Here is a 13,771-nt window from a genome sequence, read left to right on the forward strand (position 1 = left end):
ACGGACCAACGAGGCTACAACCTGCTTAGCTGATGAGACCTGTCCAAGCTGCAGCGTCCTGTATCGACCACGCATCACCACACGGGCAGCAGAACTAGCGATGCAGGCAACCGGCGCGATGCAAATACATCACCATTCTAATCACCCCACCGACATGTCCCAACCTTGCCAACTTGCTGTATCTTAGCCACCTGATTACACACACACACAATCATGAAGATAAAGATAACAATGTATTCTCATAGTCGGTAAAACGTCAACTGGGCTATAAAACGCCAATTCAACACCGGCACAGTCCAGATAGCCGGTCACGTGGCACCGCATCATGCCTGGCCGCCATCGTGATCACTCGCCATGCCTCTTTTTATTTATTTGAGGCCGAGTCAACCTATGGGAGATCCAAGCCAGGCTCACATTCCTCCCGCAGCTCAAGTTTGTAGATCACAGCCAGAGGTCAGAGGCGGCCAAAATCACGGAGCAGTGTTGGAACCACGACGCCACTACTCCCCTCCGCCCACTGCCCTGTGCACACGCTACGCACACGCTACATTTCCAAATTACCTCCAGAAATGTAACACGTACTGCATATCACAATAACTCAACAATGCACACATTTGCCACTTTGTAGGGAACGCAGACAGTACAATCACTTCACACAACGCTGCTTACGTCCCCCACCACCAGAAATCATGACATATAGTGGTTTCCAGGGCTACCTGAAAACCCTTGAGGCACTGAACGATTCTGTAAAGCCTCAGCGGTGTCTCTTCATTTTAAGCAGCGGTCAGCATTATTTATTCCTCTGCCCCCCCCTCCCCCCCGTTTTGTTTGCTTGTTGGCGATTTTCACGGCGTCAAACCACGCGTTCAAAAGCAGCCCATTAGCCGTAATGAGCAAGGAAATAAGAAAGAAAAAAACAAATCCAAACTCCTCCGGAGAAAAGCGAAAAGGGTAATGCGAGTCTGCGTTGCAAAATAGTTGCGTAGTCTCCATGGGCTCCGGACTGGCTTAAATGAAGGGGCACGTCGACCTGCACATCCACCAAATCTACCTGGACACGCACCGACCACAATTGCATTTTGTGTCTTAGTTTGTTGTCCTTCCCCCGCACCTCCGATTAGCGCAGTTGGCTACGTACGGTGCGAAAGAAGTTCAACATACGTACGTATCTACCTACCTACATGCCTGTATGCCTGACTGCTTTTGTAAATACCAACCGGGGATAGGTTTTGGACTGAACAATTTAACATTTTCAGATTGTCCAACTAAATTTAGGGTCTTTTGTTCAGGTGTTCATGACCTGATCATTGAACCCGTCTTCTTGCGAGCACAAGTGACGTCACTCGGTGATACGTGACGACACTTTTGGTGAGGAAAAGCACAGGCACGACGCAATGTAAGTGGGTTTCAGTTCCTGTGATGTCCTACTTGATGGATCACTCCGAAACGAATCATCCCAAATGTTGTATCTCGATCAATTTTCCGATTCTTTTTGGATTGATCTGAACTTTGGGAGCGCATCCCAACTACCTACCTTCGATATTCGGAAGACCCTGGGAGCTAGGCACTTTTAAATCGATATTGAAAACTAATTTCTTTAGATCTGCTTTTTTGAGTTAAGTTTGTTAACCGTCCCCCGCACCTCCGATGAGCGCGGTTGGCTACGTACGGTGCGAAAGAAGTTCAACGTACGTACCTGCCTGCCTGTTTGTCTAGCTGGTTGCACAGCTGTCCACCAAATTCCCAGTCTATTTTAGTTTTGCTCACCCACCTACTCGAAGTATCATTCTGCGTCCGACAAGAACACTTCATTCTTAAGCCACAGCAAAGGCATCAAATTACGTATGCAAGAATGGACGTTCCTCAGTTCGTGTGACCCCTTGCAGTCACTAGAGGCTGCTAAATTCACCAAAAAAGTAAAATATATAATATTTTTTTCAATTATTACATCGCGATAAGTCACCAAAAACGCCAGGCAGGTGAATAATTGCTCCCCTCTTTTTACCTATCTATCCTACGCTTCCAAAATCGACCTACATGCATACATGCCTATCTTTACTGCTCACTAACCTATCCACCTACCGTGGCTTCTTTCCACTCACATGCCTTGCCTCCTAGTCCATGAGCCCAGACAAGAAATATCGCTCGTTGCTACCACCTGAAGTGGCACAACTTTAGAGGTCCCAATCTCATTATGTGGCCGAAAACAGTGATGTGTGTGATGACCCATTTCGAATGAGTGGGTTATCAAACATTTAACTTGTACTAACTGTATTCATACATTGGAACTATTCAATATTTGCCACCTCAGGTGTCACCAATTTATACTCTGGCATATAGACTCTGAGCAACACCGCTAGCAACACCCTTATCGAAGCAACGCACCTTTCTTACCGCACCTATATTATTGTGTCACCTACCTTTCCCGTGTGCCCACGTAGCATCCTGCCAATCAAAACCCCTTACAAATCTCTATAGCTACCTCTAGATTATGGTCACCTGCATGCATGCCTACCTATCTAACCACCACTCAGACTGACCTATAGACCTACCTCTTTTCTGCCCTCCCACCTACCTATCTACCCGCCTCTCCTTGCTGCTCGTCAACCTATCTATTGACATGGGAGTAAAGTGAGATGAGAGGTGAGAGGTAGGAGAGAGAGCGTTGAGGGAATAGAGTTAGGTGAGAGGGGAGAGGTAGGAGAGTGTGTGGAGGGGAGTAGAGTGAGTTGAGAGGGGAGAGGTAGGAGAGTGTGTGGAGGGGAGTAGAGTGAGTTGAGAGGGGAGAGGTAGGAGAGAGAGTGTTGAGGGAATAGAATGAGATGAGAGGGGAGAGGTAGGAGAGAGAGTGTTGAGGGAATAGAATGAGATGAGAGGGGAGAGGTAGGAGAGAGTGTTGAGGGAATAGAATGAGATGAGAGGGGAGAGGTAGGAGAGAGAGAGTTGAGGGAATAGAATGAGATGAGAGGGGAGAGGTAGGAGAGAGAGTGTTGACAGAGTCGAGTGAGATGGGAGGGGAAGGATGAGCAGGGGCGAGTCCGTGGAGGATCTTGAAGCCGGTGAGTGCGATGTTCGAAATTGATCTGGGATTGGATCGTGAGCTGAAGGAGGGGTTAGAGTATTGTGGTGATGCGGTCTTGTTTGCCGATGTGCAGGTTAGAAATTGGGTGGCGGCGTTTGACTGAGGTTATTGGAGTGGAGACATCTCAGTCCAGTCACACTCGCACTGCCGGTTAATCAAAGGGCATGGGAATCTCATGACAGCGAGTGTACTGAATGTGCAAGATTCAATTCACAAATGTTCAACTTTGATTTTTTTCATATTTACCTACGATATTACCAGCACCATCATTACAATGCAAAATGTGTATCAAACTACTGCATCATGAATGACATAATTATTATAGCTGTAATATGAAATGTTGCATTTATTTTTCCCCTCAAATTATGAATTGTATTCATGACGCTCAAACATAAAGTTGGGCCTCAACATCTCAATCTATGAAAATATGAAATCTGAAAATAACCCCCAATATCTATCCGTCATCATCGTCGTCTTCAATGGATAATGCGAACAGGTGACAATGTGCTGCCCCCACAACACACCTTCAAATATAGTTCGAAGTCGACCTGGATACCCACAATGCAAAGGGAATAGCAATGGATAGAGCTCGAGAACGGATATTACATCATAGCAGGAGCAGGCACGGCTCCGACTCCTCTCGGATGGGGGTGTGGCAGTAGCGCTGTTGGGGCGCCGCGGTGGCGAGATGTTAACTCCCTCGCCTAGTATACATGAGGTCTCGGGTTTGATCCAGACCACGATGTCTGTATATTTGGAGTTTGCATGTTCTCCCAGTGTCCGCGTGGATTCTTCTCCGGTTTTTCCCTCCACATGTATCAAACATGCTTTTCGACTATTTGGCTGCTTTAAGTTTCCACACGATAAGCCACTTCGTTGAGCTATCATTCGTGGCCAGGTTGCTTCTGAAAAAAAGAGCTACATAGCTCAGTGGGCCTTACCTGGTAAAAAAGAAAGTAGTTTATAGTTTTAGTCGTGTGTGGCGGGGGGGGGGGGTCACCATAACAGTGGTTCGCCGCTAAGGAGAGTGAACTTGGTTTGAGGGACCAAAGGGACATGCGTCGTGCAGGGCCCAACCCCAGCAGCCCCCTGGTGCCAGTCCAGGATGGGAAGATTCTTGGGAAGAGTCAGATTAAATGAGGCTGCAAAGAGAGATTCAAAGGAGGGCGCCTCAGAGCAGAGCTGCCCCTCGCTTTCCTGTGCCATTTGAAGAGCAACCGACGGCAAACGTTTTCACTGCAAGTTGGGTTCGTTCGTCTCTTCATTCAGTCGATGGCACCCGCAGCTGCTTGGTGTATAGCGTCCACACCTCCGTGCGTAAGTGCGGTCAATGGGCAGCGCCGGGTTACGTGACGAGCGGGTTGCGCTTCACGTTCACGAGAGCTGTTCGAGGCAACGACGAAGGAGAAGAGATGTCCCGTTGTACTGGTGAAGGTCAAACAAACGCAGCGTGGATGAGATGGTGATCGAGAGCTCGAAATCGGATGTGGAATTAGGGGGAATACAGCGCCTGAAAGCAACGGCAGTGACAGCGGTGATAGCAAGAGAGACAAAGGCGGTATCAGATCGACAGTGAGTGGCTGTATTGAGAGACGGCGATAGTAGCAGTGGCAAAAGGACCGGGAGGTGACAGATCAGCAGCAAGAGTGAATGTCTGTAGAGTGTATGCAGATGCGTGTGTGCGTGTGTGTACAAATTAAATGTGCATAGCTTCACGCTGGATTTTTTTTGCTAATTTCTGGATTTCGAGGGAACTCTAAGTGAGTAATGATGATGATGATGAGGAAGACAATGATGAGAATGATGATGATGATGAGGAAGACAATGATGAGAATGATGATGATGATGAGGAAGACAATGATGAGAATGATGATGATGATGAGGAAGACAATGATGAGAATGATGATGATGATGAGGAAGACAATGATGAGAATGATGATGATGATGAGGAAGACAATGATGAGAATGATGATGATGATGAGGAAGACAATGATGAGAATGATGATGATGATGAGGAAGACAATGATGAGAATGATGATGATGAGGAAGACAATGATGAGAATGATGATGATGATGAGGAAGACAATGATGAGAATGATGATGATCGATCACGTTATGCGGTGACATTCTTCACACGACAGTAGATAGAGAATGACCGGTGATCACGAGGGTGACCGGGAAGAGTGCGGTGGGTTTTTTTTTTCATTTAGCCTTTGTAAATGCGCTCACAACCATGTGTTCTGGACGGTTTGCTCGTTTGGAACAACTGATGCGTTTGGAAGGGTGTCAAATTTAGCTTTTGTGATTGTTGATGTTAACAACCCCCCCCACCCCACCAATCTAAGACTACTCTATTAACATCATCGTTGGTCATGAATACAATCATCGCCGTGTGAAATCTATGAATCTATATAATCCATCCGGCCTTTGATAATACAATGGTTGCGTGACCACAACGGCAATACATATATATATGTAAAGACCATATTCTTGGTTCTTTCGGTAAAGTCACGTAAATAGAAAACCATCTTAAAAGCAGCACATCTGTACAAAACAATATCCTATTCTCTGTTGTGTTCAGTACATGTGCACTATAGTGTGTATGTAGTGACATGCGTGTGCGTGTGCGCATGTGTGTCCGTGAGTCCCGAAATGTACGTTCAGTATTGGCCTCTTTCACCACATTGTATTTAATTCATTCACAGCTTGAAGTTCAAGTTTCGACCCAGTAGCCATGCCGACGTTGGGTCAACGTTAGTACGCGGTTGCAACCGTTCGACCAACGTTCTATGTTTACTGGGAAGTTGATTTTGTTCAACCGGGTGAGAAAATCAAGAGGCCGTTTGCGAGAGTAACCTGGGCCATTAATGTGCCAGTAATGGCGGGAGGCGCTCAATGCTTTGTGTAATCTCAATTGAGTAGTTTGAGGGGTTAATTTTTTTTAAATGTGGCAAAAATAGACCACTCATGCGAATGCCATCGGTGGATCTTCAACGTCCGCTGTGCAGCAGATGAAACGAAATATAATTTTTATTCGAGTCATTTTAGTTCATCTAAGTTGTCTAATACTTGTATTAATTATTATCATGGCGGCCATTGTATTGGAGCTGTGCACATTCTGCAACAATCGGTAGGCCCTGTCACAGCTCGGCGACACACGGAGAACAAAAAGAATAGTTGGCATCTGACGAGAGGCGATTGTGGCTCGAGATATCGGCTCAAGGTTGCAAGTTCAAATCCCGGTTTGGCTTTCGACTCAGCCCATCATAATCATCGCTTTGTTTTTGATAAAGTGAGTACTGTAACCACTTTGTGGGAAGTCCGCAAGGTGTTGCCTTTGTGAATATCGACTGTTCTCCGTCTTGGCAATGTGGAATTTAATGTACACTACTTTGAAACGGCCATCAACAGATGCGCACCGTCCCCATGCTTGTTGCGTATCGAGATACAATCACATTTCGTCTCATCGTGTCAGTCGACAAGTGAGTTGGGCTAATCGTACGTCGTTTGACTTGAACTCAAATGCATCCCCTGGTTTTGTGCATTCGTGCAGGTCGGGAAGCGTTAAGTTTAAAACGTGTACAGGAGGCATCTTTTATAACGTGTACCCAAGTGTTTGATTAAACATTCATACATAGTCATTCGCAGTGCTATGTAGAGTTTACACAATGTATCGATATTCATTTACAGTCGAATATATTTGAATTAAATGACAAAACATTTTGAATGCACTTGCGCATGACTTGTATATCAAGAAATATCACCGAGTTAAAATTAAAAATTATTTAACATATGTAAGTGTAGTATTTAGAAGATCTTCCTGGGCTTTGTAAAAGCACTTTTGTATTTTTAAAAGATATGCATCGCCTCTTGTGCTATTCCAAGCATTGGGTGGTGCTCATCGCTTGTTGGTTCGAAGCTGGTTATACAATGTCCATGTTGCTATGGCAGAGCCAAGGTATTGCCCCAGCCACTGTTGACTTACCACTCACTGATTGGGACGTTCTTCATGAGGTGTTGCCTGTTTAACCTCACAATGGAAGGATGAAGATGGACAATCCAGAGGTCGCCGGTTTGATCTTCCGACGTGGCAGTCAAAACGATGCTGCAAGTTTTTTAAATACTTTCCACCCATCAGTAAAAATTACGTAGTTTATTGGCAGGGCGTATCTGGTGGGCTAAAGTGTGGATACTCCCAACTCTTCCAACACATTCGGCCACTGTGGAAGAGTAGGCCAAAATGCCCTCTAGAATGGCTCTCTCGGCTCTCTCCCTCCGGGGTGCCACGGTGGCGAGATGTTAACTACCTCGCCTGGTACACAGGAGACTGTGGGTTCGATCCCGATCCCGATCCCGACCCTGACGCCTGTATATTTGTAGTTTGAACGTTCTCTCTGTGTTCTCAGGTTTTTTCGGTAAAGTCACGTAGTTAAAAACATTAAAACTAATGAAAGTAAAATAAAACAAAACAAAATAAAATTCACGACGTTTCGGAGGCAACACAAGTCTCCGTCATCAGGTGGGACCGTCACAGCCGAATTAGCTGCATCAAGTGAAGCAATGATTCAAGATGTAATCCCTTATAAGCAAGTTGGAGGGAGGTGGAGAGGGGGGGAGAGCTTATCAGGCTGTGGTAGCCAATGAATGGAAACGTATCGGGAGGGAGGAGGAGCGGTGATCAAAGACTGCACGCAGTGCTCAACACAATGAATGGAGACGTGTCGGGACGGAGGGCGAGCGGCGATCAAAGACTGCACGCAGTGCTCAACACAATGAATGGAGACGCGCCGGGACGGAGGGCGAGCGGTGATCAAAGACATCACGTAGTGCTCAACACAATGAATGGAAACGTGGCGAGCGGTGATCAAAGAACAATGAAGAGATTACTGTTAAACACTGTGGATGTTAACACTCGGTGAAGTAAATTAAAATAGTGCCTGTCAGATAAGATGGTCCAAAAAGTGTAATTAAGTCTTTTTTGCGTGGTTAATAACATCTTTCCAGTGATTACTGAGTTTGTACCCATCATCACGGTTGAAATTATGTCTGTGTTTGTATATTTGTATGGCTTCGTGTACAAACCTTTGATGGTAGCCCGGAGGTTTGCAGAGAACCTTGGTCTCGGAAAAGACAATTTCATGAGAGCCCGCCGAGTTGTAGCAATGATCGGCAACGGCCGAAGAATCAGTTCTGCCGTGTTTCAGATCTGACTTGTGCTCGCGGACACGATCAGCAACATGACGTTTTGTTTCTCCAATGTAGCAATCACCACAAATGCAACTCAATTTGTAGACTCCAGGATACTGTAAGTCAGGAACGACATCCTTCATAGATGGAATCAGATCACGGATTTTATGCACTGTACTGAATCGGACTTGGATCTTATGTTTGTTTAGAATTTTGGAGATCTTTTTGGTCACGCCTGCTATGTATGGTAACGTGATAGTTTTGGTCAGAGTTTCATGTGGTTGTTTCTGTGTGGTGGGAGAGACAGCTTGGCGGATAGTGCGGTCAGAGTATCCGTTCATCCTGAGGGCCCGATGTACATGTCTTAATTCATCAGTCAGGTGGTGTTGATGAATTAAGACATGTACATCGGGCCCTCAGGATGAACGGATACTCTGACCGCACTATCCGCCAAGCTGTCTCTCCCACCACACAGAAACAACCACATGAAACTCTGACCAAAACTATCACGTTACCATACATAGCAGGCGTGACCAAAAAGATCTCCAAAATTCTAAACAAACATAAGATCCAAGTCCGATTCAGTACAGTGCATAAAATCCGTGATCTGATTCCATCTGTGAAGGATGTCGTTCCTGACTTACAGTATCCTGGAGTCTACAAATTGAGTTGCATTTGTGGTGATTGCTACATTGGAGAAACAAAACGTCATGTTGCTGATCGTGTCCGCGAGCACAAGTCAGATCTGAAACACGGCAGAACTGATTCTTCGGCCGTTGCCGATCATTGCTACAACTCGGCGGGCTCTCATGAAATTGTCTTTTCCGAGACCAAGGTTCTCTGCAAACCTCCGGGCTACCATCAAAGGTTTGTACACGAAGCCATACAAATATACAAACACAGACATAATTTCAACCGTGATGATGGGTACAAACTCAGTAATCACTGGAAAGATGTTATTAACCACGCAAAAAAGACTTAATTACACTTTTTGGACCATCTTATCTGACAGGCACTATTTTAATTTACTTCACCGAGTGTTAACATCCACAGTGTTTAACAGTAATCTCTTCATTGTTCTTTGATCACCGCTCGCCACGTTTCCATTCATTGTGTTGAGCACTACGTGATGTCTTTGATCACCGCTCGCCCTCCGTCCCGGCGCGTCTCCATTCATTGTGTTGAGCACTGCGTGCAGTCTTTGATCGCCGCTCGCCCTCCGTCCCGACACGTCTCCATTCATTGTGTTGAGCACTGCGTGCAGTCTTTGATCACCGCTCCTCCTCCCTCCCGATACGTTTCCATTCATTGGCTACCACAGCCTGATAAGCTCTCCCCCCCTCTCCACCTCCCTCCAACTTGCTTATAAGGGATTACATCTTGAATCATTGCTTCACTTGATGCAGCTAATTCGGCTGTGACGGTCCCACCTGATGACGGAGACTTGTGTTGCCTCCGAAACGTCGTGAATTTTATTTTGTTTTGTTTTATTTTACTTTCATTAGTTTTAATGTTTTTAACTACGTGACTTTACCGAAAAAACCTGAGAATATGAATCATTGCAGTCACGAAAGCTTCAAATCTAGTTCTCTCTGTGGTCGCGTGAATTTTTTTTATGGATCCTCCCGTTTTTCCCTCCACATTTAGGATCAACGTGCATTTCGAGTATTTGGCTGCTATACATTTCCACATAAGCCTCTTCGTTGAGCAATCATTTGTGGCCAGGTTCCTTCTGAAAAAAAGCTATATAATTCAGCGGGCCTTAGCTGGTGAAATAAAAAAAAAGTTCATAGTTCATGAACAAACATTCGCAGGCTTGCAACCTTCGCCGAAGAAAGCATACACCATATCAACAATCATGATTGCTGTTCTATATGTCTCATTGTTGAAACACATCCGACCAGATGGCATTGCTGTGGGAGCATCTGTCCGGCTAAACTGAACACTGAGTTGAAATCCCAGTCAGGGATCGACTCCTCTTACACAATCCAAAAAGTGAGTACCACTTTGTGGCAAGCCAAGAGTGGTTGTCTTATAAGCGGGACTGGTCCCTACCATGGGAATGTGGAATGTTCCACTGCTGGTTCAGGGCCACCTACACAGATGAGAGATGCCCCACTGATCACGTGGGCAGGGCGATGCTTTGGCTCCCACGTGCGCTGTGTGCATAGTTTCATGTACGGCTCTGCTTCTGTAAGTACGAGGCACTATTTACTGTTTCAGAAAGAGGCTAATACAGACTCGCTAAGCACTGTTGATACATACACGTTATAACTGTACATCAACAAGACCAAAATAAAGTGTACTGATGACATTCCAATCAATGCGCGTGTCGACTGTTTGTGGGAATAAACCGGGGATTCATTCCTCATGGAATAATTTCCAGGGCCTCCCAACCTCCACGGACGAAACCCATCGTCCCCCACCATCTGCTCTTTGACAACAGTTTTGATGATGCAAGTCAAGAAGTGCACATGTTATTTGGCCAACAACTTGAGAACGCTTGTACGCGAGAGAAACACTGAGGACCTATGAAGAAAAACCACGCTTGAACTTGACAAAGCCTGAAATCTACTTGCTGTACCGCCTCCTAAAACAGCATTATTGCATCTGACAGGTGGATGTCTTATGCACCGAATGCCTCCATCTCTGTGTGATCCGCCAACCCTGCCGCCAAGTAGTTGGGTTTCAGGCTTACGTAACCTCACCTGCTGAAACAAACAGACAAACAAACAAAATAAAAATGTCACGGTTCCATTGATAACGTTTTTCAATTTCTTATGTATGCAATAAATAACAGTTTGAGGAAAGGCAACAGTTTTCCTATAACCTCTCTTCAAGTTCAAGTTCATTTTTTAGGTATAGCCCTGTGAACCATGCGGCTCTTAAGTCGGGTGCAACCGCAACAAACAAAATATGAACACAGAACATCTTAAAGTGACGACGCGTAACAGAAACATCCTGGAATAAACCAGCAAATATAAAAAAACGTATTAACACGCTCTTGCTCCCTGCCATGATAATGTGGAATTTCGAACACTGCATTCACCCCATGCTTTTTGGAGCAGAGGCAATGATTTGTTTGCATCTCGTTTACATACAAAGGCAAATACCCCCCTTATCGTCTAAACAGACTTTTGGGACAAGAGCAAGATAGTTCATGCGTCAAAGCAGTTACACATACACCGATTAAACACTTTACAAGTAAACTATCTTTTTATTTTACCAGGTAAGGCCCACTGAGCTATATAGCTCTTTTTCAGATGCGACCTGGCCACAAATGACGGCTCAACGAAGTGGCTTATCATGTAAAAATGTATAGCAGCCAAATACTGTAAATGCATGCTTCTAAATGCGGAGGGAAAACCGGAGGACCTGGAGGAATTCCGCGCGATCACGGGGAGAACATGCAAACTCCACATATACAGGTGTCAGGGTCGGGATCGAACCCATAATATCCTGCATGCCAGGTGAGGGAGTTAACATCTCTTCACCACGGTACCCACAACTTAAGACATGAATGAGAGCAAGTGGAAGTACCCTTGGAGCTTGAAAGTGAAAAGCCGCATGCCAATATGCCTACAGAAAAGATACCGTATACCTATACAACAACAAAATGCAACACAATGTAGATTAATAGATCATCTAAAGCAGCACCCCGTCCCAAGAGGCTGCGCAAGAGCGACGGGACACAAGCTGAGCAGGAAAGCTGTGATCACTCAACAGTTTCCAGGTCGCCAGTAGGCTGGAGCATATGTCACGTGACTGGCTGTCACAGCCAGAGCGAGGGGTATGCTCAATGTGGTGTGCTGGGCATGGAACTATTTCCCAGGTGGCCAACTCCTTATTGGGAGGCAGGTAGGGATCTTAGTGTGGATGGCCAAAGAGAGGGAATTCCAGATCGTAGGGCAGCAGAGAAGGAGAAACCGCCTATCGATTGGCAATTGGCAGGGCATATTCGAGGGGAAGTCCCGATCGCTGAAGCAGGGGGAACTTCGATGGGAGTGGTTTTCGTAAACAGTGAGGGCAATTTCGTAGTGAGTCTGGAATTGGATTTGGAGCCAGTGGATGGATCTGAGGCTCATGCACACAAGCGCTGTTGCTAATTGGAATTAACACGTGAGTTAATTGATTAACTGCATGCAATGGATGGAATTTCATCAGGGCTCATTCCAGCAGTCAATTAGACATACATTATCATTGCTTTCCCATTATAATATTAATTAACCTTCTTATGCATTGTATGAGACGTCCACTCACTAATAAATGCACGCATTAACGTAGGTGTATTTTTTAAGTAGAGGGTGAACGTCAAGTATGATAGCGATCCCATTTGAATGTTTGACCAATTCCTCCCTTCCTCATGCAAACACGTAATTAACATATTTAAAATATATGCACAGACACAGCAACCTACTTTCTGTATTGCCTGCCATATGCACCTCGATACCCCTGAATGTGGGATTCTCACACACGATGTATCCATCTTAATGTGATCCACCAACCACATTCAAGTTAATGGAAAAAAGGTGTACACCCGATATTTTTGTTTATCCAATCGCATTCACAGTCAAGTGTATAACATTGTCGAGTTAACAATTAATATCGAAAGAGTTAAGTCAAAGTGTCTCCCTGCTTCAATGAGCTTTGAACATTTTCCACTTTCTGTGGAATGCCTGAGTCAATGTTGGAAATTCCACATTCTCAAGGACGAAGCGATTCTGTCCAAGTCATTTTTGGACAACGTGGTACAATACTCATTTTTATGACGCCTACAACATATATATTAGTTGACTGCAGTATTGTATTCAAGGCCAGGAGCAACAAGGCCGAGCCGCATAAAAGGGTTTGGAGCCTTTCAGGTTGAGGCCAGAGTCAACACCAGTCAAGGCCAGACCCTCGAGGACGAGGCCAGTGTCAAGGCCAGTCGGTGCCTGACCCTCGAGGACGAGTCCTCAGAACGAGGCTGCACCCACAAAGCCAAGGTCAGGGATGAGAGTTGAGATAATGTCCTCAAGCCAGTGCTGAGGCCAAGGTCTGGCCTCGAAGACCCGAGACTGGTTGATACCCAACTGGGATTAGAACTGTTGATATTCCTGATTGTTAGTCAAGCGCTTCAACCACGGCGCTATGCAGCTGGTTGATTATGAAAAAAAAACTGTAATTGTCGCCCTTCACGTAAAATGTCTCATGAACTTGATGGCAACGATTCAATAGAAGTATGACAGTATTTGGATTAAGTTGGTTTTGATTTTAGTTGAGATGCAATGATGTTGCATTGACAAATTATTGGGCACGTTTAAAAAAAACACAACGCAGGGTGAGAGAAAAGAGTGGATATTTTATCTTGGCAACAGATCAGGCTCATGTCAAAACATGGCACAGCTTTTACGCTGGCATTCATGAGTGAGCCATTTGTTACCAAAAAAGCCAATGAATCATCGAAAAATCCTCGGCCGACAATTCTGGCTTTCACCGGCGACGTTCTTGAATCTATAGCCT

The sequence above is a fragment of the Lampetra fluviatilis genome, chromosome 21 (assembly GCF_964198595.1).
Source record: "Lampetra fluviatilis chromosome 21, kcLamFluv1.1, whole genome shotgun sequence".
Lineage (NCBI taxonomy): Eukaryota > Metazoa > Chordata > Hyperoartia > Petromyzontiformes > Petromyzontidae > Lampetra > Lampetra fluviatilis.